This window comes from Mytilus galloprovincialis, chromosome 5 (genome assembly GCF_965363235.1).
Source record: "Mytilus galloprovincialis chromosome 5, xbMytGall1.hap1.1, whole genome shotgun sequence".
NCBI classification, from domain to species: Eukaryota; Metazoa; Mollusca; class Bivalvia; order Mytilida; family Mytilidae; genus Mytilus; species Mytilus galloprovincialis.
In genome coordinates this window covers 86359597-86386865 of record NC_134842.1, presented here as the reverse complement: position 1 = coordinate 86386865, position 27269 = coordinate 86359597, and the positions used below count along the sequence as shown (strand labels likewise).

At 31.5% G+C, this 27269-nt stretch overlaps 2 long non-coding RNA genes across 2 annotated transcripts; both read right to left on the bottom strand.

The window, feature by feature from the left end:
* On the bottom strand, positions 1 to 11135 carry LOC143074808 (uncharacterized). Its single transcript, XR_012978100.1, has 2 exons — positions 10325 to 11135; positions 1 to 463 (listed from the first exon to the last, which is right to left on the bottom strand). It is a non-coding gene; the product is annotated as an uncharacterized LOC143074808 (long non-coding RNA).
* Positions 11136 to 16219: 5084 nt separating this feature from the next.
* LOC143074807 (uncharacterized) lies at positions 16220 to 20035 on the bottom strand. Its single transcript, XR_012978099.1, has 2 exons — positions 19219 to 20035; positions 16220 to 16644 (listed from the first exon to the last, which is right to left on the bottom strand). It is a non-coding gene; the product is annotated as an uncharacterized LOC143074807 (long non-coding RNA).
* Between the last annotated feature and the right edge of the window lie 7234 nt (positions 20036 to 27269).

Sequence of the window (27269 nt, the reverse complement as noted above, 5' to 3'; positions counted from 1 at the left end):
TAAAGGAACAAAATGATTTATTTACATTCATCTGTAAAATTATTCACTGCATTTCTTCAAAGTAAGAATCTTTGTTTTCACTTAATTTTAATAATTGTGAATTTAGAATACAACCCTCCATAAAAATGCCAACTACCGCTAGCTACCAACCAGACTTTATCATTTGGATTTAACTTTCGGGTGATAGTTACTGCACCAGTGTGAACTAAGTCGCCGCTATGATTGCCGATGTATGTATCTGAAATATAATTCCCATTCAGACTTATGTAGTATTGAGCACTTGTGGTATACGACATAACGGAAGCTGATATAATATAAATTCCATCCAATTCACATACGAATTGTCCTGTATATTTGTATGCCGACACGTTTGTGATACCTATACTGTATTTCACATCATCAAATTTCATTATAGCTGTAGAAGAAGTTTCTATATCTCTCGATGGATGAGCGGTCATGGCAACTGAAACAAAGAAGGAATTAAAAGTATTCACGAGTTAAGGTGGATCGGGACTATTCGACTGTGCATAATTTCACGCATGGATTTACAATGCACACGAAAAGTATTTATCGTAAATTCGATACTATTTTTTAAAATATTTTGATTGGTTAGAAATGTTAAATCAGTGTAGTTTTGTCTCTAAAAGAATATTTTCGTTATTATGTGTATCTCTTAAAGGCTCAAAATGACATTTCACTCATTTTCACCATTTTCCCGCCATAATTTGGGTTTTAAGGCATATGTTTTGTTCCTCGACCGATGTTTTTTATTTGCTTATTCTTTGAAGCTATATTTCAGCTCTTTATATTACAGTTTTGGACCCAGTGTTATAGAACGGTTTTTTTTGTATTCCGTTAAAAATATGTCAACACCTCTATTTTCCCTATCATTTCTTCGAAAAATGGTCTCTTTTACATACCTGTATAAAAGTAAAATTTTGCACTTAAATGGTCCATGCCCCTCCCCCTTTTATTCGACCAATTTGATTCACTTTCTGTTAAGAATAAAATAACAAAATAAGAGAAGACATATTTTTTTTATTTTGGCAGCATCTCTTTTAAAAGATATTAACTCATTGTAAAACAAATATAATCTGGTAATTTATTTTGATTTCACACAATTTTCTTTTTACGTGAGTACGTTTAAATAAAACGGTTTATGTTTACGTTGTTTGGACGTTTCATTTTGGTTATGTTACAAATAATACATTGTAGACACGTTGAATATAAGTTACTGTTAAACGTTACTGGACTCACAATCTTAAAACGTTCGATAAATGTTCCTTATATTTGTTTAGCAAATTTAATCTTTCAAATAAAAAAGATTATTATTATATCGATCCCTAACATCACTGAAGAGACATATATTGTCGAAATCTAGATCTGGTGTACAAACAAAAAAAAATATTGAAACCTTGTGTTTGTGGCATAACATCTTGGCCACAAGTTTATTGTTTTCTGTTTAGTATAGAATTTATATTAAGATCCATTTTGTTACATCTCGTGATAAATTTTACTTGGCAATCGCCAATGGCAGTCAGCAGGGTTAAAGAACATCGGTTGTTCGACCTGTTAGTCAAATGCGTTTTGTTTAAATATACTTTTTCACCTTTTTGGAAAATGTTGTTTGTGCTGCCATTGGCGATTGCATAATAAAATTGATCACAAAATGTTACAAAATGGATCTTAAAAAAATAAAAATTTAATACTAAACAGAAAACAATAAACTTGAGGCCAAGTTGTTATGCCACAAAATAAGGTGTCAATATGTTTTAGTACACCAGATCCGGATTTCGACAATACATGTCTCTTCAGTGATGTTAGGCATCGAAACAGTATTTGGAAGGCCATATAATTTACCCTCATTTTTAGATAGACTCTTGAATTATAAGAGTCAATATAGGATGAACGGATCATATAAACCGAAGGGAAAATATGATACAAGCCACAACGAAAATATATAACAAGTCTAAATTATGATTATGAATGACAAATACAATTTATTTTTTTAACCTTGGGGATTTTATTAAAAATAAATAAAACAAGTTATTTCTATCATTTTATTACGTTGATCTCAAGTTTCGGGTGAAATAAATTTGTATCCTAAATAAACATGAAAATTTGCCATTGAACATAAGTATCAATAAGCAAGTGATATGAGCAATATTTTATATATAAAATGTGTAGCAGTGTTTTATATATCAAATAGTGTATTCATTTCTTAATTTTGTTAATTTCACTGCAAGAACTTGAAATTTACATGCATACGGACCCGACTGATTTTTTCCCCTAGGATAAATATCTCAAAAAGCTGACTCTTCTTCCTTAAATCATATGTATGCTGTGATATAATTAAACAATAGGAAATAATGAAAAAGTGAACTTCATCAAACATAATACATTGTACATAAACATAATGAAACGGCATGTATGTGTGATAATTTTATGTAAAACATCTAGTTTATTATAATAAACGACATGGAAAACATAAGAAAGCTATTTTTCAAATATTTTCTTAAAAAATAAAGAAAGATATGAAGGGGAAAATGTAAAAAAAAGGAGAGTTGAAATGTTTTGAAAAGGTGTAAAATGTATTACATATATATATATATATAACTCGTCTAAACATCAACCCAACAATGTTAGATCTGTAAATTTGCTTTCGCAAATATTTGGTTCTTCCCTTGCCGGGATTCGAACCCATGCTACTGTGATATCGTGACAACAAATTGCCTGCACTGCAGCCGTCCCGCTAGACCACACGACCACCTGGGCTCTCTAAAAAGAGCTTTGGCTGGGCTTGTGTTACCTTTCCTCGTCAGTTTTAATCTAGCGGCATACTACAGTACCTGATATATAAGGCATGAAGATGTTATTGTTACAGATAAGCTAAATTATCTATAGTAAAGGATCATACAAATTAGGATATATATATACATAAAACGTCTGAATAATAGTCAACGATTTTCCCCACGTGGGAGCTGGATCGTTACACGTATCGTTACAAGTAACGATACATGTACACAATAAAATGAATTATATAAACGCCTAAAAAGTGTACATAACAACACCAATGATATACAAAGGAACTATAAATGTAATTATTTATAAATATTTCGGATAACAGATCTTTTTCATCGGTATATATGATTGTGATGTTGAATGAATCAATTATCAGTCTACTCAGATTACGCTGTTATAATCTTGAAATTTATACAATAAAAAAAGTCAAACCGAACATCAGGTAAGACGCTTGCACAATTCTAAAAATTTGTTAAACACGACATAGGTTATATGACTAATTACATCAGAGGTTAAATATATGCTTTAAATAAAAATAATAATGTGCGATATGAACTAGCACAATTCTAAAGCTTTAACGGTGTCACCAAATATGATGTTACAAGAAAGATTACGTCAATAAGAATTCCAAATAAACAGTACTGAACGGTCTGAATTTGTAAAAATTTCAGATTTGACAACGGTAGTGTAGTTACATCAGAGTCTGTGATGTTTAAAACACACGACCGTTAAAATATAGTCATAAATTTTGACTAAAGTAAACTAGTTGAACGTGGCTTGGTACTTAAACATTCCTTAAAAAATTAAGCAATTTAAATCGTTATATTCAACAGATTTATTTTAGAGATGAGTAAGGTAAAGAAATAAAAACATTGACTGTAATGATAAGTAATATAACCCAGATGTGAAGCACTGCATGGTGTCGAACTACATCTTTTCATTTATCCCATTTGGTGCCAAAGTTGTTAGTTTTCTTATCCAAAATCTTTCCCGAGTAAGTCTATCCTCCCTAGACCAAGCAGAGTTGTGGTCAATGATTGTAATGGTCAGTCGAGTGAGATCTGCCTTAGTGTGGCCAGGGGATCTCAAATGTCGACTAAGAGGGCCAAATGGGATAAATGATTGCGTTGGATAAAAACGGCAATTTTTATACGTGTGCATGTTAACAAAGTTCGTTGTAGAAGAGTCTAAATACAGCACAAACAACATTTTGCAAAAGACAAAAAAAGGGAAAAAGTATATTTAAACAAAACGCATTTGACTAACAGGTCGAACAACTGATGTTCTTTAACCCTGCTGACTGCCATTGGCGATTGCCAAATAAAACTGATCACAAGATCACAAGATGTAACAAAATGGATCTTAATATCAATTTAATACTAAACAGAAAACAATTAACTTGTGGCCAAGATGTTATGCCACACACATAAGGTGTTAATATTTGTTTGTACACCAGATCCGGATTTCGACAATAAATGTCTCTTCAGTGATGTTAGGGATCGAAACGGTATTTGGAAGGCCATATAAAATGTATCCTTATTTTTAGATAGACTCTTGAATTTTAAGAGTCAATATAGGATGAACCGATCATATAAACCGGAAGGAAAATATGATACAAGCCCAAACAAAAAAATATAAACGAGTCTAAAACTACGTTCAAACCTAAGATTGCGTTGGATAAAAACAGCAATTTTCATACGTGTGTATGTTAACAAAGTTCGTTGTAGAAGAGTCTAAATACAGCACAAACAACATTTTCCAAAAGACCAAAAAAAGGGAACAAGTATATTTAAACAAAACGCATTTAACTAACAGGTCGAACAAATTTGCATATATATATCACTACAAACCATTAAAAGTCTGAAATGGCTTATATCTGTACTCGACTTTACTGATTTTTACTCGACCAGTCTGAATTCGTCTGAGATTTACTTCATAATACTCGATTGTAGTCTGAACCATACTTAACAGTCTGAATGTGTACTTGACCAATACTTAACCATTTTATACTAGTCTGAACCGTACTCGACCTAGTCTGAACCGTACTGGACCTAGTCTGAACCATACTTGACCTAGTCTGAACCATACTCGACCAAGTCTTGACCAACCTAGACCTATTCTTTGTATCTATCAACTGAATTTTATCAATTATGATTTTTTTTTAAATAAAAATGAAATTTGAACAACAAATGAAATTAAAAATGTATTCAATACAGTATTGAAATTAAAATTTCACAATAATCAATCATAATATAACGTCAACACAATATTAATCAACACTTACGTAAAAATATATATCAACTTTTAAAATATAAATAAAACAAGCTGATCACATAATCTAAAAAAATGAATTGTGACTAACAAATGACTAATATTTTCAATATTTATTCAAAATTTTATGAATACTTCGGAAGTATTTTATGGTAACTGGACTATTTTCACCATTAACTTAAACCTAGTAAAGATTTAGTTGAGTTGAATTAATAATACAGTGAATGTTTTTTTTTTATTAATATATATATAAGATAGTATATAAAACAACTTAATAAATTTTAAAAAATGAGAGCTTAATTGCTTTGTTTTATTAAACCAAGAATTTAATGTAATCATGACAATAGAATTTCCATAGCAATCCTTGATAACCTTTTTAAAAAAAGAAATGTATTCCAAAGTAACAGTAAAAATTTATTTCAATTAATTTAAGTAATTTTTTTTGTCAAATTAACATGGCATACAGAAAGCACTTTAATATGTTCTAATTACCTCAATACATGTGTGTTTAACAGGTAAAAAGAAAGCCCTATTTTCTTAAATTCGTGTATAACTTATCTAGTACATACATGTATATTTGAAAGGCCTTGTTATTTAACTTAAACAGGATGTTGCAATTTTGAATTACTGTTATTTAGAATTTAATACATCTGACCAGGTGTGATCTTATTTATGAGTTTGCCACAAGCAGAGGTTATTCTTTATATTTCATCACCAACAATTTTATTTATTTATTTAATATTATCCCTTTTTGATAAAAGTTTTATATAATCTATTTTTTTCATCCTAAATATAATCATAGATATATTTCTAATATAAAGTTAATTTTTTTTATAAATTTTGTTGGCTGTTGTTATATATGTCATTAAATAGAAATTTATTTTAACAGTTAAAAAAAGTAGAGTTTTTTGGTCTAGTATGGTTCAGACTGGTCGAGTACTGTTCAGACCTTTGGTTAAGTATTGTTCAGACTGGAAAAATAGGTCGAGTACAAGTCGAGAATGGGTTAAGACTGTTTCAGACTGGTCGAGTAATAGTTCAGACTATTATCCACGGCATAGATAAGGGTCAAGTACGATTCAGTACAGTCAAGTATGGTTCAGACTGGGGTCGAGTAATGTCAAGTAAAAGTCAGACCAATTCAGACCGGTCGAGTAAAAATCAGTACAGTCGAGTACAGATATAGGCCATTTCAGACTTTAATGGTTTGTAGTGTATGGACAAAAGGTTTAATTTTACTGTTAATAATGTGGTATTTAGATTTGACTTCGTAATTTTGTCACTGAAATTATTTATTTAGTTACAGTGTTTTTTTCTTACATTGTTCTGCCTCCTGTGTCCATATCTACATTGTAACCTCAATTTCCCTGCTTAACTTAGCTAGCACGGTGAATTATAACCATAATGGTAAAGATAACATTACGCCTATTGCTGTGTCTTGTGCAGTCTAGATAAAATATCTAAAAAAGAGTCTTTTCTCTACCTATTTATTATATTTGTGTTGCGTCAGGTCACCGGAAACAATGTATATTTTTGTCTTTTTGTTTATTTTTCAGGATTGAGTAGATTGTAAGAAGTATACATTGAGAACTAATGTATTCATTACTTCATAATAATTTTTTACAGGGGCAGTGATCTAAATTTTATGAAGATTTGCTATAATGGATAAGAATTAAACATAAAACGGAGTCAGAAGTAGGGACAAAAGAAAGTGTAGCAGAAAAAAAAAGAAACACTCTTGTGAATAAAAACAATGTTAGAATACAGAAATATAAAAATAGCTGTATGAAGTGAATTACATATACAGTAATGAATCATCATAAATAGACTTTATAATTTTCATTCTTGGTCTGATTTAGCAACGTGTAGACATATAAAATCCAACTTTTAACAATTTGCTGGTTGTCTAGCTAAAAAAAATATAAATCCATACCTGTGTGTTCATTAATTAACATGGATGTGTTGATTGAATTTTTTCAAATATGGGTAAAATTGTAAAGTACAATTCTAAGAAAGAAAGAGAGAGTGATTGTTGGTAGCTTTAACGTCCAGCGTCAAAATGTTCGTGCATTGTCAGGTAGATGGAGAAATAACAATGTTGGGACAATGCATGTAGATTCGTTGGACCATTTTTGTGCCAACAGACACATGTTGTCTGGGATTAGGTTAAATTTGGTTTTCAGATCGGTAACACACTGTTATATTAAGGTTCCAGATCGGTTACTTAAGGTGGTATGGGAGTCTAAAATAAAAATGATAGAATTTGTTCATACTTTGCCAAAAAGTTGTATCTATTGATACATATTGAAAAATACAATAAAAATGATAGGTCACCGCGCATTTTCTCAAGCTACAGGACGGGACAAAATGACACATTTTTTATGGATTATACAGGAAAAAACACCATTTTGTGATTAGAAACTAAACAAAATGATAAAATTGTTAAATACTTCAGGAAAAGATAGCTTTCAGACACTGCTTTGAGAATATCAAAAGAAAAGATAGGGTCACTGTACGTTTGTTCCGGCTAAAATACAAAATAGGAAAATTCCATACAGAATCCTTCAGAAAATGCACTTTTTTTTAGAGTTACCTCCCCTTAAAATGCCAATTTTAAAAAAAAACAAAAAAACAACCAAAAATAATTAACATTTGCAAAAATATCAATATATAGAAGTTATATATTCTTATAAATTGGTAAATGTACATTAAACATCTGCATTCCTGCATCAAATTTTGCTAACTTGATGGAAAATCTGGATCTTTGATTCTCTGTTTTTTTACAATCCAAGATGAAGGAAGACACCCATATACCACCTTAAGGTTCTGTTAAGGTTCTAGATCGGTTACGCAAGGTTCGATCAAGGTCACAAATTGGTTACACATGGTTATATTAAGGTTCCAGATTGGTTATATAAGGTTCTATTAAGGTTCCAGCTTTGGTTACACAAGGTTCTATTAAGATTCCAGTTTGGTTGTTCATAACGTTATATCAGAGCTTTCTTACAAATTCACGAAAGGTACGGACGAACGTAAAGGGAGCACGTATTTCATTTCCACAATAATAGTTTAGGGTCTTTGTTTTAACCGCGGTAAAAAAGCATTCTTTTCTAAATAAAATGTATCTTTCAAAATTTTTAATATTTCGCAAATCTAAGCATGCTTTTAGTATTATAAAACAAAGAAAATAGTGTCAAATACACTTCCCCCGATACGCTACTTACGTAAACCATGAGTACACATATTTTCGCGGGGATTGTTTAAGCACGAGTTTCACGATATAAAGTGTAATGGCATTATCGAATTAAATTCTAAATTAATTGACACGGTTCACATGTTTTTTTTTTATAGTACACTTTCAGCAAATTGTCAACGTGGAATATCGAGATTTACAGAACAATGATGCTACAATGTTTTGAAAAAGTAACATGAGTAATGTTGAATTAATCTAGAAAAACAGATTTTGTGATCAAGTTTTTTTTCTATTCATGTTATGCTTATATATATAATAATAGTAATGTAATTCTTATGATCGCAGGCGACAAATTTGAAACTATAACTTTTATTACAAATTCAGTTTATTCTGAACGTTACAAAATTCACACTGTTAAACAAGTATAACATATGCTAACATAACGGTTCCATTGGCTGGTAGAGCCTAACTCCGGTGTATCATATATACACATTAAGGTTGGATAGGGGGCAATGCATATCACCCAGGAAGAGGCGATGATTTATAAGTTATTAAACGAGCACCAGCATATGGTATAGTATGGAGATCATCTTTTTTTCTTCATTTTATTATTTGGGGTGTTGCAAATATTGAATCAAAGAAGTATTTTTTTTATTTGTCTGTAAGGGAAGAAGACATTTCTTTTGCTTTGATATTTTCTTAGGTTAAACAATGCAACATTATAATTTTAAAGAGTGGAGGAGGGGGTTGGTTTTAGTTTTTAGGGGCATTTTTTTCTTCATATATTTATGATATTTTGTAGAGTTATCTCCTTCCACCTTGTGGTATTATCTTTTAACCTATTGTACGTCCCGAAATCATATATATCCCAAGAAAAATCTAATTTAAAAAGTGTCGTTGCATGTAGATAAATGGTCCGAAACTCCTTGACTACTATTCAAATATGTCAAAATAAAGGATCCCTAAAACGAGTCTTACGTATGATTCGTCATGCGTACGTACCTTTGGTCAATTTGTAAGAAAGCTCTAATATAACGTTCTTACAACGTAACTGGTAGTTCACACTTTAATGTTCCAACATCGTTTAATCAAAACGTTTTCACAACGAAAGAGAAAGTTCGGGGAACATTTCCTCTACATATTTGTTTTTTGTGGGATACTAGTACTACTTATTTATTATGCAGGACACGATGACCAGTCAGGTAAGGCTGGAGGGGTAAATTCACTCCATACATATACAGTTCCAAGTACCACCTAATTGGAGAAAGAATTCTATACAACACTGAAATTTTGTGCTCCTTATATTAGTATATATTTTTTTAATCAATCTATTTAGATAGATTTAAAACCAAAAAAGCTTTATGCACCTATTTCTTTTACTACATGATTGAGTACTATTCTGTGTCAACATGAGAATTTAGTTCACATTCACAATCTTTGTACGCAAAGCCATGTGAATGGCCGAAAATACGATGTGACCATATTTTTCGTTTGTTGCCAATTTGGTCTTCAATGGACATGATGGATGATAAAATAAATCATTAGATATAATTTCTTTGAAGACAATTGGAGTACGTTAACTGAGTTTAGCAATATATGTTTATACTTTTATTATATTGTTTTAAAAACTGAGTGAAGTGATGATGAAAACAAAGAAAAGTATTATAGAGCACACATCTAAATTTCATGCTAAGAGGTTGTTCATTTTTTTTTCAATATGTTAGACATTCATAGTCTTGAAAAACTTTTTTTTGTATTACTGAAAATACAAATAACAATATTGAGGAAACTGTACTTTAATACTCGTGAGCTTTAGTGAAACCAGGATGTCTAATCACTCTCTCACAGGCTACCCCCTTGAACAAATAAATCTGAGAGGAGAACAAAAGTGAGGAAAACAGTACTTGTCCATGTATACTATCACATGCTTGGCAACTATCAAAGTAATCATTCAAAACATGACTGTAGCCAAATAGAATCATCTTTATAATGTTTTCTCATCGTCCTTCTTTAGTTTTAAGGGAATAAGGACATAAATATAAAATTGTTTGGTCTTACCTCTTACTGAATTCTTTTTTATCTGTGTCTGCATCACGGACATGGTCTTATTCTCCTGTCTCTCCATGGCTTCAATCTTACTAATGATACCAGCTCTTGTCAAATTGTGATTCTGTTCAAGTCTTAACAATTGTTTATCAGTTTTAGTTTCCAAATTGTGGAACCGGTTACTTGTGTTGGTGTTTAATTCACTTAAAACTCGTTTTGAATCTATTGTCATATTATACAAGGCTAAAAAATCTTGACTTCGTGCACGCTCATTTACAGATAAAGAATGTGTCTGAGTAGAAACAGTTTGAACGGCTTGTTGCAGAGTTTGTATTTCCTGTAATGGTTTAATGTTTCCAAGTTGCTTTAAAATTATAACATCGTTGCTTAATTCACTGGTTTTGTTTTGTACTGACACAAGTTGGCTTTTAATCAAAGTATATTCCTTATTTAATGTTTGAATGTCAGTATACTTGCGTTCTAAAGTCTCATATTTGTGTTGAAGTTCCATAAACTTTTGTTCTAATGATTCATATGCGTGGCTAGGCACGCTTTTATTTTCGCATTCTACTAATTTCTGTTCGAGAAAACCAAACTTATTTTCCAGTTGTGAGGTAAGTACAGCAAGCGACTTATCGACGTAGCGCCGTAACTGTTGACTTTCTAAATGTATCACTTTAGTCTCGTCCAAAAATTCCAAGCTCGTAACATACTGAGTGGAAGTTCCTAATTGTCCACTGGTACTTTGGGACTTATCTAAGAGAAATCCACGAACAGGGAGGAACACAAAAAGCAAAAGAAAGCAAACGATCGCCATTCTGATTTTGACAAAGAAAAACGTTAATATGAAATATCATGTATTGCTTTAATGATAAAGTTTATTTATTTAAACTGATTTGTATTTGCATAACTATGAACGATATTCAAAATGATAAAATATTAGATAACCAAATCAATGATTGTTTGAATAATATGAATACAAACAATTATTCAAAAGATAGATCATAATTTATGATGTGTTTAGTTCAAAGTTCGAGCCCTGCCAAATTGAGAAACCTGTAAGTTATTGTAAAACTTAATTTTTAAATAAGTTCAAAATAAACATTGACATGCAAAATTCACCGATTCTTCATTATTTTTTTTTGCAAAGAAAGGAACCCGAACTGTACGTGCTTTATCATTATTCTCCTTGTAAGAATCACTCGTTTCTCGTTTTTGTAATAATTAGACTGTTGGTTTTCCCGTTCGAATGGTTTTACAAAAGTATTTTTAAGGGACCCTGTATAGCTTGCTCTTCGGTGTAAGCCAAAGCTTCATGTTAAAAACCATACCTTGACCTATAATGGTTTATTCTTATTAATTGGGACTTAAATATAGAGCACTCAAATTGCCTACACTCCCTACCTCACAAAAATCGTAATTAAATGAATCTGAGAAAATCATAAGTGAATTATTATGGGGAAAATACTACCGTTACAGTACAAAAAAGTAAGTATATAAGTATAAAATTCAGCAGTACTGAATTAAAAAAAAAATTCTTTTTCGAGTTTTCCTCTTATTTTGTATTATGAGGATTTTGATTTTGATTTATTTATCAGACAAACAATCTGGCAAACATGTTTAAAAGACGTGAGGCGGAAGATACCAGAAGGCCATTCAAACACATATATCTAAAATAAACAGACAACACAATAGCTAAAAGACAAACCCAGAACAAAAGACAAACAGCACTCTTGATGGTTTCAGTAAAAAAAGGGTAATTTTAACTTCACAAGGTTCGTTAAGCGCTCGATCTCATTCGAACGACGTGCTAGATCCTCAGGCACACATATGTTGAAAAATAGAAAAAATCATAAAAAGCAATGGTCGGGTATACGAATGTAGAAATATCTCTGATTTTAGTTTAAGTGAATGTTTAACAAACTGTTTAAATCTGACTGTCTTTTTGTTTGGTACATTGGATGATAGAGTAAAGTTCAGTGTCCTTTCGCCATATAAAAAAAATCTATGTCAAAAATTAGAAATAAGATAAAACTAATTTTGGATGTTTAAATCATTGTTTCTGTGAAATGACACAGCACTATTAGTATCATTTATAAGAGTGAAGGGGGGGAATCAGTATGGTCACTACAAGTTTTCCTCCGATCGGCACTTTCAGCAAATCAAACAACTGAGCAGCAATTTGTTGAGAACACAAAGCTGGCTTGTTTATAGAGGGGGTGGTAATATCCGCAACGACCATCATTTTCTTGCGGCAGGCCACACATCTTATCGTTCATTCCTGTTGAGGTATTTTAATATAAAAATCTGAAATCACATAATATATAATTGTTATTGTCCTACATATGCACTGAAATGGTTACCATTTAAGGTAGCACAATACAAAGATTTTATAACTCCAACTCCCAAGTTTTAAAATGCTGTAACTTTCTTAATAATGCTTGAAAACTTATAAAAGTGGTAGTTTTGGATAGCTAACATATTACTCTTTCAAATTAATGCAATGTTAGTATTATGCAACAATTATGTAACCAATTATAATGTTAACTGTGTCTTAAATATTTTTCACCAAATTTCCACTTTCAAATGAAATTAGCTTCTGCATAGGTATCCCTAGAGGGTTGATTTTATTATATGTTGTTCTTATGGCCATTATCTACAAAAGGGTGTCTCAGATTTCAGATAGAATGTATAGAACAAATTTTACACCTAATTAAACATTATCTTCTTTTATGTGGTTAGGATGTTTACACTAATTAGAGATTTATGAGAGAATGGAATACCATAGAGACAATCTGAGACATCCTTTTGAAGCCCATGATGTGTTGATTAAGATTTCTTTAAAATTTTCTGCATAGTTAAAGAGATGATAGAGCTAAATTCATTCAAGTTAACTTACCCAGATTTTGCCACTAATTACATAATAATTAATTACATAATTATCGCATAATAAAAATATTGCATTCATTTAAAAGATTAATCTTTTATCTATCTATATATACCTCTTTTATTATTTCTATGCATTCATAAGAAAGTTACAGCATTTCAAAGGTTAGTGATTAGAAGTAAAAAATCTTTGTATTGTGCTACTGATTCCTTTCACGGATTTGGCTATACTTGTTGGAACTTTTGGATTATAGCTCTTCGTCTTTTATATAAGCTTCGGATTTCAAATATTTTGGCCACGAGCATCACTGAAAAGACATATATTGTCGAAATGCGCATCTGGTGCAGAAATATTGGTACCGTTAATGTTATTTCAGACCTGGAATATGGCACACGATCACAGTCCTGTGAAGCTATGCCAATCAAGCCCTAATCGAAGTAGTAATGAATTACAATTGGATAAGTGTGTTATATGTCAGGGTTCTTCTATTGAATTGCTTATTAATATGCGAGGAATTAGCACAAACAAAAACTTCATCGAGACTACGGGAGTACGAAAAGATCATGTGTATTTAAGTATATTGCATGATGCTTCAGACCTAGACCACCTTCATACTGATGATTACAAAATAGTGTACCAACATGCTGCTATAAATCTTACACTAGCAGACACGAGACAACTGCAGTTATTTTAAAGCTGAATCAAGTTATTGTTCGTCTGTAAAAGTGTCTCAGGTCATATATAGAAGGTCAACTATCGAATCGATTGTTCAGCATCATGATAGATCAACAGTTACTATGATACTCGAGAAAGTAATTTATCTGGCTAGCACTTCCAATGACTCTGAATCTGCTCAGAAGGAGTATTCAGGTTTGAAGAATCATTTTGTACGCCCGATGAAGTAGATACTCGCATGATTTTACATGATATTCATGTAGACAAAGAGTTTGGTGTAAAAAGAAATCAGGGTATGATAATAATAAAGTCACAATGGACAGATGCTCTGTACATTACTTCCCCTCCATGCAGCATACGCATGAGCTATGGTTTCAAACAGGCACTATGACTTGCATATAAGATATGCGTCGTTATATACTTGTTCACGAATATACGTAAAAGTCTCGGGTTCGCCATCTGTAACATTCTACCAGCCGCTCATCCTTTAACATGATACAATACAACGGCATGCCTGTTTAGGATCGGTAAGCGCGCCGTGTGTTTGTCTTGAAGGACAATCCATGTGATTTCACCGATTTGTCAAACCTTTCTTATTGTGACATCGATGAATCTATAGATGCAGCTCCAGATGTTTTCGTTAGATTTAATGATCTCAAGTAAAACTCAAAATAGATCATTGTGACCTAAACAAATTGAGCGAAAAATTGGCTACCATTAAAAATTTCTCCATTGTCAAACTTCCTCCCTGTGAATCTACTTTTAAACAATATGTAATAAGAGCTTCACTCCAGACATACATTTAAACGCTTCCCATATAGCAAGCAAAACTACCCTAACAATCTCCTCTTCAGTTCTGATGAGAAAAAAAGAATGACTTGTTCCTGTCTATCTCGAAGTTTAGATGTCATATGAATTTTTGTAAGATTTAGTTTGTACTTGTGAGGGGAAAATTGTGTTTCAAAGGGTAACATTTGCTTCGAACAAATTCAATCATGTACAGATGTATGCCAATGTGAGGCTAATGACATATGTCAAAATGTAAATTTTCGTCTGGTTGCAGATAGAAACACTAATGACGACGAAGATGACGATGTATAAGATAATTCATTTTTCTGTTTGTACCTTATGAATCATTGTTAGCTATTAAATGATAATGAAGCAGTCCATAATATTTTCCAAACGATAAATGAAATATTTTTAAACCGTTGAAAAAAAGAAACAATCTAACTAGTGGGGACAGATGTAAAAAAAAATAAACAAAAAACCCTGCCATTTGGTCTCTGACCTTGACGTGGTTGGTGTGCTTAAACTACAGATGACCAAAGAACGTACATTGTAGTAGGTAATACTATAGCTTCGATTATAATTTTCTTTTTGCATTTGTTTTGAGTTTTTTTTCTCGTGTTTTGTCTATGCTGTTGTCAGCTTGTCTTCAGTTGATAAGTTTTTAATGTCCCTTTAGTTACTAACGTTGTCTTTTTTTTTTTTGCGATTGTTAGTGAATTACATCGATGCTGTACAAAATCCTCTCCCTTATTATATTTTTGGAATACTTGTAAACATTATAGCCAATTGTTGCTCATTTAGTTATCTGTATATGTAGGATGGGGTGTTTTACCTGTTTCTAATAGACATTTTGTTTTCATAATGTTTACCCCCACCTTTTCTCTCCGTTTGCAGGAATGTAAAACAAAAGCCATACACAGAGCTTTATATTCAACAAAGTTCGATGTTAATATTACAGAAATTTCGAAACTAATCATTAATATTTACTCTTTCACACTCAATAACAGAAATTTGATGTACATAGAAATTGACGAACACCTTACTATCAAAAGACGTGAAAAACACATTTTGTTTTCGGCAAATTATTAAAGATAAGGTCTAACAAACTTCTTCAGATCATACTTGTAATGAATTGAATACACAAATGTTTAATTTAGAAATTAAAATAGGTCAAGTCACTGTTATTTAATTGCAGTTTGAAGATTTCAAATGTGCACCCTATATGCAGAAAGGTCAATCTAAAGTCATTTTTGACGATACAAATATAAAATAAGTTCTAAATGTAGATACACGAGATATTTTTCTATAAATTAATTGTTTTTATTTTGTTCCAAATGCATATATGTAGGAAAAACAAGCTATCTAAATCTGACTGTTTTTTTGCAGTGACCTTTGATCCTGATTTAAAAAAATACGTGACCACGGCAGACAACGACGATAACAATATTTCGATGATGTTTGTTCTCTTCTTTCCAATGATATAGAATATAGCCGTGCGTTATTCCGTTAAGGCAAATAGATCAAATTTGTTGATTGGGCACCCAACTATAACGTCACAACGTTCAACTTTATTTTTGACTGATGTCTTCAAAGTGTAGTCACTTTATTTTGATTATTGTTAACTGAGAATTCAAGGCACCATAAAGATACCAAGATCCACCAGCGTATAGCCAGATTTCATCATTTGGATTTAATTTCAGGGTGATAGTAACTGCACCAGTATGGTCATGAGTGTCATCATGATTGCCGATATAAGTATTCGAGATGTAATTCCCATTCAGACTAATGAAGTAATGTGCACTACCTGTATACGACAACACAGAAGCAGATATAATGTACAGTCCTTCCTTTTCACATGTGAACTTTCCCGACATCTTGTATGCAGACATGTTGGTGATCCCTTCACTATACTTTACATTGTCAAATTTTATTATGGTATTGGTTACTGTTCCTGGTGTCGATGGATGAGCGGTCAAGGCAACTGAAATAATATTTAAACTGAATAAACAATAGTTTTTGGCTCTTTTGATTCTCATACGGTTTTTGACAAAATATTTACTTTGACCCTTTGACAAAAATATAAATATTTCAAAAACTTTAAACCATCCGTTCCGCGGAAAAAATCATTGGGTATATAGCAGTTTGACAAACACTTATTTTGATCATCGAGAAGCTAAATATTCCCTTAACAATACATCGTGATGAAAATGATTAGATGATTGTTTATAGATTTTCTCACTGTAGTGTTAGGAACCACCTTAAATATATAGAAACCGACTTTATATATATATGTACATCGTAAAATGGATGGTGAGATACAAGAAGCTCAATATTGCGATTTAACAATAAAATTTGCTTATCTAGTAAATAAATACACTCGATAATAAAACAAAATTCATCGTATTTCTGAAATATATAACAACGTACTACATAATTTCAAGAAAGTATAAGCCTATTTGTATTTTGACTCTATTTGTGGTTAGAGAGAATTGCATATGATATATTTGCAATACAAATAAAACCAATCTTTTGTTATGATATCACACGGAGATCTTATTCAATATTCAGGTGTCACGTGCACATCACACACGAACTAGATATATTCCAGTTAGGACCAGACACTAGTATTAAAATAATGTATATGATCCAGTTTACAAAGAAAACACACGATGATGGTAACCACATTTATTTTCTAACTAAAAACTGTCTATTTTGTCCATATTGTGGGCTGATTATACATGAACTAGTGGCTCTTATCAGTTTATCAATAAAGGTTGTTTAAATGATCACATATTTTGGCTAAGTTTCATAAAAATCGGTGACTATGCGTGCCGACCTTCTATATAAAATGGTTGGTGGTTACAGAGAATTGCTCTTAATAGATCCAATGTTGCTGATTTTTTTTTATTGAAGTGTGTTTTCCTTTATTATAATTTAAATCATATGAGGCATAAAAGAAACAAAAAATGTTTCTTTTTGAATATCATAGTTTTCATGATAATACGCAAAAATGAAAAGAAAATCATTGTTTGTCATTTGTTGGCCATAAATCCCATAAGAATTTGTCTAAGAATATGGACAATTGGAAGAGCTTATTATTTCGAACATATGTGTTCCTTTCAGATTTTCTCTATTTATAAAGGTTAAAAAAATATTGAACAAAACTTGCTTTTTACAAATTCTATTTTTAACCATTTCCGTCATATTGGTTCGGAGGCGTAGTCATCTGACACATTTTAACAACAAGTTACCTTTAGTTAATGTTGATTGTGGTCAAGTTTGGTGTATAAACTCATCATAAATACCAGGACTAAACTTTGTATATACACCAGACGCGCATTTCGTCCATAAACGACTCATCGGTGAGGCTCGAATCCAAAAAAGTTAAAGGCCAAATAAAGTACGAAGATTAAGAGCATTGAGGACCATAATTCTTAAAAGTTTTGCCAAATACAGCTAAGGTAATCTATGCATGAGAAAGATAACAAAATATTGCACAAAATTATAAATTTGAAATTAATTTTAAAGAGCAAATACTCCTAAAAGGATCCATTGACCGTTTGGTCATGTAAACTTAATTGTAGATCAAATTTTGATGAACAATTCTGCTGTATACAGTTAATCTATACCTATTATAATATTCAAGATAGTAACCAAAAAACTGTAAACTTTCCTTAAGATTACCAAATAGGGACGAAAAATTTACCAATTTAGGTAAAAGCAACCTAACAATCGTTTGCTTAATGCGACTGGACATTTTAGGGCGGATAGATCTTCACCTAATAAACATGTGTACCTTTTTATAATATTTGATGTTAATGCTTTAGTTTCAGAGCTACATATATAAGGCAAAAACTGCATGCTAAACCCATGTTCTATTTTAAGCCATGGCGGTCATCTTAGTTTATTAGCTGGGTCTTCAGATACATTTTTAAAACTAAATACTCCATAATAAGGAGGAGTCCGGTCAAGTTTGGTTTTATTTGGCTCAGAAGTTCAAGAAGTAAAGATTTTTGAAAAAAACTGACGGACGACGACGGACGACGACAATACTTAAGACGAAGGACGACAGACGACGGACGCCACGCGAGGAGAAAGCTCACTTATACCTTCTGGGATAAGTGAGATCAAAAGGAAGTAGAATTTTAGAAAAAAAGTTACGTGACAGTTTTATTTCAGGCTCTCAGTGGTACACATCAACTATAAGAGGTAGACAACGGAACAATAGAAAAAAATTAACAAATAACAAACAAAAACAAAAACGCAATATTCCTGACTTTACATCAATCAATGAGGAAAGGAAAGGATGTCAGAAATCTACTGACAATTGTTTTCATTCGTGTGAGCTTTTCATTATACTTTTTGACAAAGAACTTTATTTTTGAAAGTTATGCTATTTTAATTACCAAGCAGTCAAGACGTAATTGCAGGCAAAATATTTATATTAGTGTGGTAACTTTAAGCATATGTCAACAAACATCTTCATTCTATGGTAGTACACAAATACACATGAATTAAGGACATTGAAATAAAATGAGGATTTATCTAGTCTAACCTCTTACTGAGTTCTTGTTTATCTGTGTCTGCATCACGAACATGGTATTATTCTCCTGTTTCTCCAGGGCTTCCATCTTACTGATGATACCAGCTGTAGACGAATTGTGATTCTGTTCAAGTATCAACAATTGTTTATCAGTTCTCGTTTCTAAACTGTTGAACCGGTAACTTGTGTTGGTGTTTAATTCGCTTAAAACTCGTTTTGAATCTATTGTCATATTATACAAGGCTAGAAAATCTTGACTTCGTGCGCGCTCGTTTACAGATAAAGAATGTGTCTGAGCAGAAACTGTCTGAACAGCTTGCTGTAGAGTTTGAATGTCTTGTAATGGTTTATTGTTTCCAAGTTGCTTCAAAATTATAACATCATTGTTTATTTCACTGGTTCTGTTTTGTATAGAAACAAGTTGCTTCTTTATCAAATTCAACTCCTTATTTACTGACTGCAATTGAGTATATTTGAGTTCTAATTCCACATATTTTCGTTCAAGGTCCATATACTTTTGTTCCAAAGATTCATAAGCTTGGCTAGGAATGCTTTGGTTTTCGCACCGTATTAACTGTTGCTCGATAATATCAAACTTAAGTTCAAGTTGAGAGGTGAGTAAACCAAGAGATTTGTCGACATATTGACGTAATTGTTCATCACCCTGGTGTCTCGCCTTAGTCTCAGCAAGAAATTCTGATACCGTAACATCTTGGTTTGATGCAACAGATTGACCACTGGAACTTTGTGGCTTATCCAAGAGAAATCCATGAGCAGATATAAGCACAAGAAACATAAGAAAGAACTTCATCGTCATACTGACAAACAATAAAGTAATGTATACTATGTCATTTATTGGTGTAAACGATCAATTTTATTTATCTAGATGTATGTGTGTAAATATGTTATCAAAGATTATTTATTTAATATAATATTTGGGTATTAAATTTAATAAATGCACATTTAGGTAATATATTTTCTTTTTATCTCTTTTTTTTAACGCAATTTCTTGGCAGCGAGATTTGTTTTGAAGAAAAAGCCGGGCTGCCCCGAGAAAATAACCGACTTCAGAAAACTGACTATCCTAGTCAATTAAGATAGGAGTAGAAAGCAATCGGAAGAGCGGGATGAGAACTCAGAACATCAGTGTTGACTGGCTAGTGATGACAGTAGTTAATACTTAAACCACTCGGCCTCCTGTATTATCTACGTAAAATCACAATAGTAACGAGGACTCATTATTGTGTAGATCTATGTTCGGATCGAGCCAGATGTATTACACACTTATATAACTGTTATATCAAGTTCTTTTGCAGAGTATTTTATACACAAATACTTTCTCTGAACTTTATTTATCAAAATTAAATGCAAACTTTGTCACTAAACACGTGTAAATATTGCAGTTTACAATATCTGTCCCCAACCTAGTCGATTGTTTTCACCTCAGACGTTATACAAGTTTTGTTTCAAAGAATGTACATTGAAAAGATGTGTTTTTGAAGTTGCATCAAAAGAGTCAATAACAAAGATATAATAATAAAAAAAGGCAATTTGCAGTTGAATAATTATCATGGTTAAATGTCTTTACTAAGAAATGGATATTGAGAAAAATAACAAAACTTTGTTCTTTCTTGACCATGGCTACTTGTAAAATATTTTACAAGAACCATTTTTTTTTCGTAAAGTCAGGAAAAAGTCGGTAACTTGAAAATTGACTTGGTAAATTCAAAAATACTAAATCAAAGTCAAAACTTTGATAACAAGTAATTCATGATACCTTTGTTACAGTCTTCATTTCCATGTTGACTATTTCTTATGATTGAACACGTCTTTTTTGCATAGAGAAAATCTATGGATAGCCGTTTTAAACATTTTGTAAACGTTTCAAAAAAACGTTTTGCATATATAGACCTATATCAACCTGATATTGAAGTGAACCTTATCATTATTATTGTTGTTTAAATGCTTTGAATTAAACTTTTGTACAGCTGTTGTGTTTATTATGTGCGTTTGTGAAGCACCATTGCATTTATTTCAGTTATCGATTATAACATTGAGTTAAAAGGCATGTCTGCTACTTTTGAAATTCTATTTTTTTTTTCATTATCAGCTAGTTTCTTTATTGAACATGTTGAAAACTGTTATGCATTTGATTGTGATTCATATCTCCTTTATCTGGTATAAATCCTCAATTACTGATTGATTCTTGTAATATTTGTTTCTGTTCAACTGTTGAATCTAGATAAAATAGAATATAATTGTTCAATTGTGAACACTTATATATCCTGTAATAACCATATTAATTACCGAAGAACATAGTTCTGTAATCAGATTATATTAATTAGGCATAACTGGAATGAAAACCCGGATACCGGATAACATATCATGTAACTGCTTTAATGATATGGTACGTTTTGTATGCCCTATTTATGGGCATTAGGTATTCTGGTCTGTGCGTCCGTCTGTTCGTTCGTTCGTTGATTAAGGTTAGGTTAAAGTTTTTGTTCGAGGTAGTTTTTGATCAGGTTGAAGTCAAATCCATTTGAAAATTGGTAGACATGTTCCCTATGATATGATCTTTCTAATTTTAATGCAAAATTAGAGTTTTCACGGTCCACTGAACATAGAAAATGCTACTGGGGATGGGGGATCCGTGTACTTGGGACACATTCTTGTTTTAAATTTACTGTTGTTTACAAAATTATATATTATATTTTCAATATGATGAAACATTCCATAAGGTTTGTATGATATTAATATCAACAAAATATTCAAAAGGTAGTGGATATTTTATTTCTTGTTTACGTTTAAAGTTCGAAGTTCGACCCTTAACAGATCGTGTAACCTGAACAATACATTATTGGACTGTAAAAATCACCGAGGTTTTAATATTATCTTTTAGAAAAAAATGCATAAATTGCACTTGCAATATTATTATTCTGCTATGGAATAGACCAGTCTAGATCGGATCAACATATACATGCTATATGAAAGATAAATAGTACTCCGACTAATATATGCAAGTAACGGCTAGTCAACCCGACTTAGCACACATTAACAACTCTAATAAAATTGTACAAAATCGTAATATTTGTTTAGATATATATAAAATTTATCTGTTTTAATTACTGTTTGAGTTATTTATCAACGACCGTATGTAGGTATTACAAATTATGCACAACACAAATGATACACAGATTAGGAAAAACTTATAAACTGACCTGATAGATACTGCGAGATAGTCTATAAATATGTCCTCCTTTCTGGATACAATACTGTTAATTAATTGCAATAACAGCTTTACAACATTACGTTATTAATATTTAGAGTAGACAAATGAACACATAACTTGCTTTTTTTAAGAAAAGAAAAACAGTTGATGGGGAATCAATTGAGAAATGTGTTACTTAATTATATAAGCTTTTATATATCACGGAAACCTTTTCATCATATGCCTTCAGTAATTGATTTGGAATATTCGTATCTAGGTTAAAGTATTCTTATTTTAATGTCAGATTTGTTTCTTACTATCAAAGCAAGAGAAATATCCGTTCCAGTTGTTAATTATGTCCAGTTACATAGTTATCAAAGGTACCAGGATTATAGTTTACATTTATGTTTGTAAGAATGACACGTTATACAGTTTTAAGAAAATCAAATCGTTATCATTTATTATCTGTAAGCTTTGTAGAGTAAATGTTCGTCTTTTATTCTTATTCATATTTCGCCTTCGGTCTCAAGTAATGAATTAGCTTAACTTCTCTATGAGGGGGGAAGCTAACATGTAATATCTCTGTTTGAAGAAACAAACTATAACCACCAGACCATAGATGGCCAGTGACCTTGACCCTAGTATATAAGCACCTGTTCCATAATAACTTGTCATTATTTTTCTAGAGGGTGTGAAGTGAACACTTCACTTGAATTCTTTTTAGTTATTTTATTTTTATCTAAGATTTAGGGGAACGTTACTAAAGTTACATTTAACTTGTCTACGATGTACGACAAGTTCTAATGTTATTTTGGTAATTAGAAATAATAATTCCTCAATTGTCCACGATGTATGACAAGTGTTGATGGAAATGAATTTAAAAATTTCTTGTCTACGATGTATGACAAGTGTCGATGGAAATTAATTAAACATTTTATTGTCTACGATGTATGCCAATTTTATATATTCATTAAGTTTTTGTCTTAGTACGATGTACAGCACATTTGTTACTTAATTCATACTGAATTGATCCTGCATTACGGTTTTCAGAAGCCTTTAAGGCTTCTCTTAGTGAGATTAATGGTCCATTATCTCATCCTGTTTGTTGAACAGTTTAATCATGATTTTGCTTGGACAATCCCAAAATTGTTTAAAAAGGCAGAAAACTGTGTCTAAGTTTTCTTCTGGACTTTCTGTGACTGTTAATAATACTACCATGTCAGTAAATATCAAATCAGGAAAATATCAAGTTCATAGAGTAGTAATACTATCACCCTGAGAACTGTGAGAATCCTAGTGTGTCTAGGATAAATAAAAAGATCGAAATGGCACTGCCTAGACAGGCCAACTCTGTGCTTTCAAAGATGCAGGAAACCCAGGGATACTTTATTAAGGGGTTGATCATCACCCCTATTGTTGAGTTGGCTATTTTTTGTTGTAAGAATGAGCCATTGGATCTTGATAATACAAGGATTTTATTGTAAAATTCTATTTGTTTGTTTGACCATGGGTTTCTGGTTAAACGCATAAGAGATGCTCAGAAATATCTAGATGATAAAACTTATTTGTAATTCTGAATCTGATGTGACAGTTGATTTATCACGTTTTTAGTTATGATTGCATGAAGCAAACTTGGTGATTATACAAAGATTCTAAAGCAAATTCTAGATTCCATGGAAGAGGTTCCAGGTCTAGCAATTAATTTACTCCCAGCTGTTATGGGAAAGGCAATATCAGTCTTGTAACTGCGGAGGCTCTGTTGGTCAACAGGGCGTATACTAGTAGGTAATTCCCTTCATTGAGAGGGAGAGGTTTCCCAAAAGGGAACAGAGAATCTCAAAGAGGTCACATTTCTCAACCAGTTGCTATATACAGTAGATAACTTAAATATTATGATTTGGAAAATGTTACTAATGATCTATTGATATTAGATTTAATAAGAAGTGGTTATAAATTATTTTTAATGATGTACCACAAGGTTCATCATTTTTTAATAAAATACATTTAACCTTTCATAAGGATGAAATAATTTCAGAAGTCCAAAAATTTCATAGCCAAGGGAGCTATTTAAGAGGTTGATCGATCATTGGAAAATCAGTTTATTTCCTATATTTTTTTAGTTCCTAAGAAAGTTGGTTTTCAAGGCCTGTTATCTATTTGAAATATTCAAACAAACTTAGCTTGTGGCTAATCAGCATTTGGAGCAGGACCATTTATCTTTTGTTTAGATGTAATTTCAGGGATAATTATCTATATATATAGAGAGAGCTAACATCAGAGCTAACATCTATAGATCTCACAGATGCATATTTAAGTATCATTTATGATTATATCACAATGTCCTGATTCATGTGGAAAGGACTTTGATATGATATTTATGTTCTTTGTTTTGGATTTGCTTCTGCATCAAGAGTTTTTTCTAAGGTTTTAAAACCTGTCTATGTATTTTTATGAAATAATTTCACTTGAAGTATATACATGCTATAGTTTATACATTGATGATTCTTTTATTATGGATCAGAATTAGATGGTTGTATTGTGAATACAGAAGAAGTGGTGGAAATGCTTGATAAGCTCTGCTTCGGAATAAATTTTGAGAAGTTGGTACTCATTCCTTGGAAGCACATTGTTTTCCTTTGTCATATTATTGATACTGAGCTATTTAAGTTTTTTTCTGACAGATGAGAAATGGTAAAATTATCTCCCTTGGGAAATTCTTCTTAAATAGAATTGTGTAACTGTATTATAGATGATTTGCATCATATATTGGTCTTGTGGCACATGCTTTTAATGCAGTATCTGTGGGAATGTTACATTGCAGAAACATGGCAAGACATAATGTTGAAACTCTGTATAGTTGTTTCAGTGTTTATTATCATCAATAGGTGAAATTTTTAACAATTTAAACTCAGAAATTAAAAATTGATTTATAGACTCATCCAAATAAGTTTTTGGATTGGACCAGATGGCTCATTAGAAGGATTTGGGATCCAAATTTGAACAAAATTTTTCTTTTGGTAGATGGAGCTTCTTTCAGAACATGCACTCATTTCATATAGATTTCATAGAATTGTTGGCTATATTTTTCTTTTAAAGAGGAATTTTTAGTCACAGAAAGTTATACAATCAGAAAATACAATTTCAGTAGCTTTTATTATGCAATAGGAGGTATAACCTCTTTGTCACTTAACATGCTTACTACAAATATTTCATTATTTGGGCTTGGTGTTCAAGAAAGAACATTTTTGTCACAGCTCTTTATATTCCTGGTAAGAAAATTTTGATGCTTGTCATATGTCTAAAAAATTTACAGATTCAACAGGATGGCAATTGAAAGAAGATAATTTTGTTTTGTTGTTATCACGTTTTCATTTTCAAATCTGTATATAATTGATTCATTGTCTTTTGACCAACAAGCTCCTTTCAGAGTTGTTTGTACTTTTCATGGTCAGAATTAAGACCTTATATTTTCCCATCTTTTTCATTGTTGGAGATAATTTTAAAGAAAATTATTAGTGATAAAGTTCAGAAGGCTCTTTTGATTATTCCTTTTTGGCCTGCTCAGAGTTGGGTTTCTTTCCTAAGACCAATTTTAATTTATTTGCCAGTTAAACTGCTAAGGATAAAAATTAGTAACAATGTTGCTTACTGAAGAATGCTTTTCCGTCAGGAAGAGACTTAATTTAACTGTATATTGTAAAAAATATAAGTGAACCAACACCTGAAGGGTTGATTGTGCGGTAGGGTAAAAACGTTTGTATTATATTCAGAAATCACTTTAATATAAACAGAAGATTTCAGAATCATTTGTAAAATATATTTACACTTCATCTTGGAGACCATGCATCTGTAATCAAGCATTATTAATATTTTTTGAGAAATTTCATTATTTGGTGTGTTCAAAGAGAACCAATTCCTTATCACCATCTAAAAAGGATGTTATTGATTATTGAAATTTTTTGTTAACACAAGCTTTTCATATTCAGCATGTTTAATGTGAATTTTACTTGGTCTATGTTGAAACAGACTTGATCCTTTAGAAGTAGATGTTACTAAATTTGTTTGTTTACAACATGTATGTGTGAATGGTTGCTTAAACCTGAATCTGCAATTGAAGAGTTAGATACTCTTTCACTGTGGAGATGATTAGTGCTATCTTTTTTAAGTTCTTTATATTCATTAAAGGATTTAACATCGAAGACTGTCTTTTATACTGTATTGCGTCTTTATTTGCCTTGACTACAACTGCCAGAGTACAATCGTTATCAGCTGTAGATTTACATTCTATGTCTTTCATTCAGAGACATGGCACTTTATTTTTTCATATACATGAGTTTTTGAAAAATACTAGATCTGTTAGTTAGTCTACCTAATGAGGTGATCAAGGGTTTTGATAAACCAAAACTTTGTGTTGTTAAGACAATGATTTATCATGTTTTGTGTACAAAATATGTGAGAGAATTCATCTAAGTCTTTTCGTAAAGTTTAGATAGTTAGAGAGAGTTCTAATTTTAGCCGAGGTTTTAAGGTTTACTCATTTAGAGGAACCTACTCATAAGTGCATTTAGCTTCAGGATGTTCTATTAAAGACATTTTGGCAACAGCTTAGTCTGGACGTATGGTAAAACTTTTTATAAGTTCTATAACAGGAAAGTGAATAATATCAGTACTAAAACACTTTTCTTCAGTTGAAGTTACTGGATGATCTTGTGATTTCTATGCTTTATTAAATGTTGGCATTTATATAAAAATTGTTTTTAGTTTGTGTCTACACTTTAAACAAGCTAATTCATTACTTGAGACCGAAGGCGAAATATGAATAAGAATGTTCCTTCATCCAAGCATATCTTGG